Raw genomic sequence first — 3,396 nt, 5'->3', positions numbered from 1 at the left:
CAGGAGGCCAAATTAAATTTATCCAAAAGCATTTAATTTAGCTTCACTAAGACAGTTATCCTGTGTTACATAAGTACCCACTGGATTTTAAGATCATATTTATTTGAAGATTAACTGCAAGGCAGAGTTGTTTTCCAGTGGAACAACTGGATTAATGAGGTAAAAACTGGAGCACCTACCCTTTTCTTCTACAACTGATGATCAAGCTTTGATACTTCTATGTTTTAATTTATCCTAAGATACTTTCTCTTGTGCTTCTCCTGCTCCTCTTGTCCAAGCAAAGCTGCTGACCTCAGTCTGTCCAGCTTCAGAAGAGGGAACTCAGTTAAAAATGGGTCAGTAGGGTCAATGATGTTAAAGAAGTCTTTGGGATGCAGTCTTTGCTCTTCTTCTTGCCCTGCTCCCAGGACCCAACTCTTCCAATTTTTCTGCATTACAGGCTCCCTGCAGACCTCAAATCTTTATTCTTCAGCTTGTTCCGAAACTTCAGTCTTGTGCAGTAGGTTTGTATCCATTTGCCCAATAATGTTCTTCAAAGCAAATTCTTTGCATTAGCCAGAAGAAGCATGTTCAGTTCCCTGGAGATATGTATCTAGTGCCATCTGAAATGGTCAAACTTCTCCCACTTGCTGCTGCAGAGGAGCACAAGTAGATTTTACATGGTATTGACTTGCCCCAAGTGTCCTGGATATCCCCACATCCATTTACCACATACCTATTTTGACAACCAAATCATGCATTTTTGTTCTTAGTTAGATGCCTCCTCCTTCACTTTGGGATATGAGAAATAGAATTTGGGATGTGAAGTGTTATGCCTGTAAATTTCGACTTTCAAAGCAGAGGAACTAAGCATCAGGTCCTGCTGGTATTTCAGCATATATTCTGAATTTGTTTGAAAATACCAGCCTTGTTCCTTGTGAGGCCACAGGTAGCAGCACTACCACAGCATCAACAGCATCCCAAACTAGCCATGACAGCCTTGCCTGAGCCAGCTCAAAGAGCTGCTTTAATCATGAGTGCAGCAAAATATTCATCTCTACAAATCAGTGATAAGGAAATCAAAATCTCCAGCATACCTCCAGTCAGGAAAACATGAGGGGGTTTGTTGCTGTTTTCACAGAAAAGACAACTGATATTCCAGACCAAAGATGTGCAGCAGACTAGTCCTTGTGGGCATTAGTAAAATGGATCTAACTCCAAATGTGGTGCTAGTTTGACTGGGGATTTCATCGTCATTCTCCATCCACCTAAACCTCTAATCTTGCTTTTTATGCAATGGAACATGAGAAATGATGAGTTAGTGGGCAAAAGCAAGAATAAGCAAGAGACTACGAGAAGGGCAAGGAATTATCTTGAGAAGATATGAATCAGTTGAGTTGAGCAGTGACTTTTTTAGGGGACAAAAGATACAGATAGGTCTTAGCACCAAGGGTAGAAGGGAGGGAAAGAAATGTGTTGGTGACATCAAGCTGAGAGGCACTATCAGTCCTGAAAGGGCCCCAGATACCCTACAGGAATGTCTGGATGACCTCACAGATTAAAATAGCAGAGAGGGGGTGAAACTAAACCCTGAGTGCACTTTGCTTTAATTCCTGACATAATCAAAGATTCTGTGGATTTGCTGAGATTGCAGAGAAAGACCCAGATCCACTGGTTAATCATGAGATGTCTGAGCCCCCAACACCATGTCGCGTCACGTCAGGCTAATGCCAGGCTGGGATGCACCAGGAGACGTTTCTAGCAAAGCTGCTGCTGTATTAATGCCACTGTACACGTGGCTGGTGAAGCCTCCTCTGGAACAGCGTGAGCAATTCCCATCCCTGGTGTTCAAAACTGATGAATTCAGACAGAGGCAGGAAGGAACACTGATCAGGGAAACATCAAACTGCTCTGCAAGAGCAGATTACAAATGTGACTCCTTCTGCCTGGGAAAGACAGATGTGCATAATGATGGCTTATAAACCTATCAGGAAGGTAAACATTAAGGGGGGAATAGACCTATTAGCCTGAAGGACAACACTATCAGGAGAATAAACAAGAATGAATTGTCCATAAATTTAAGGTAGTAAGGGGGAAGAAGAGTTCAAGCAACAGAAGTGAGTTTGTAGCAGCATCTTCTCTAAGCCATGGAGGGAAACCCCTGGCTAGGTGTAATTTGGAGCATGATCATTTCTGAAAAGGAAAATATGGGATATCTGCCACTGTAGGGACTTGTTAAAAAAGGCAAAAACCAAAAAACAACCCAAAGAAAACAAAACAGAGGCACCTTTTAACCTTGAATAGCTTTCTTTCTTTTTATTTTCTTTTTTTCAAGTCCACTGCCCACAATTATGTTGCATGGATATGAAGGGGGGAGATAGGAACCTTCTATGTAGAACTCAAGAACCCACACTAAAAGTAAATTCTCACTGACATGCAGTGTTGCTGTTGCTTAACTATTCTCCATACACTGAACCCGAGGGACTCATTTCTCCAGGCATTCTACAAGTGCATAAGTGCAGTCCCTGCCCCCAAATCTTACAAACTAAGGCAGGACCTTTTGTTTTGTTAAAAATGTTTTATGGTGTCTCAGGATACTTTCCACAGGGGACCAAAGCACTGAAATAAATTCAAAATATGCTTTTAGTGTTCAACTGATATGTTAAACTGGATTATAGAGTTGTATCATAGGAAATTATCCTTGTGCTTTGGTTCCATTAGCCTACTTTAAACATCGGTATTAAAAGCGGATACTTACTTAAATACCAAACTGTGCCTGGGTTATAATCTGTTTCTCTGATATCATAGATCATTTGCAAGCCACAAAGCCCCTTTGATCTCGCAGAATGCTCAACTGAACTTAAAAGGAAATTAAATGCAGAGCTCAATTTTTCATTAAATTGTCACCCACTGTTTTAGAGTTATGACTCTTCAGATCTGTTTCTTCTAACAGGTGGACAAACAGAATGTTAATACTGTGGTATCTATGGAGTTATAAAACCTGCACTGGCCAGGAGATTTTCTAATTATTATCACTTCTTTATTAGCAAGGCTAAAGCCTCATTTTTCATAACACTCCCAGGACACTCTAAAATGCGACTGAAAAATCAGGTCTTTAAAAACCTGGGGACAATTCTGTAACCTCTGATGGTTTAAGGCAATAAGAGATGAACACATTTTATAAAATTGGAGCTACAAAGATCAGGGCTCATGTGCAATTAAAGAAGTCCTTAATGAGTGTTTTGCCTTCATAAAAAATGGTAACAACTCCTTAAGACCTGCAATACAGTCTCAGACTTTGATTGTAAACCCAAAACTGCAGCATGAATTCTTTTAGGTGCTTTTGCCGAGGGACATTCACAGGTAAAGAAACAACCTCCCTGAGAATTCCCAGCTCGCTGTGTCTCACCCAGCAGG

Source organism: Corvus brachyrhynchos, unplaced genomic scaffold (genome assembly GCF_000691975.1).
Source record: "Corvus brachyrhynchos isolate BGI_N302 unplaced genomic scaffold, ASM69197v1 scaffold18, whole genome shotgun sequence".
Taxonomy (NCBI): Eukaryota; Metazoa; Chordata; class Aves; order Passeriformes; family Corvidae; genus Corvus; species Corvus brachyrhynchos.
Note: the sequence above shows the minus strand (reverse complement) of the source record.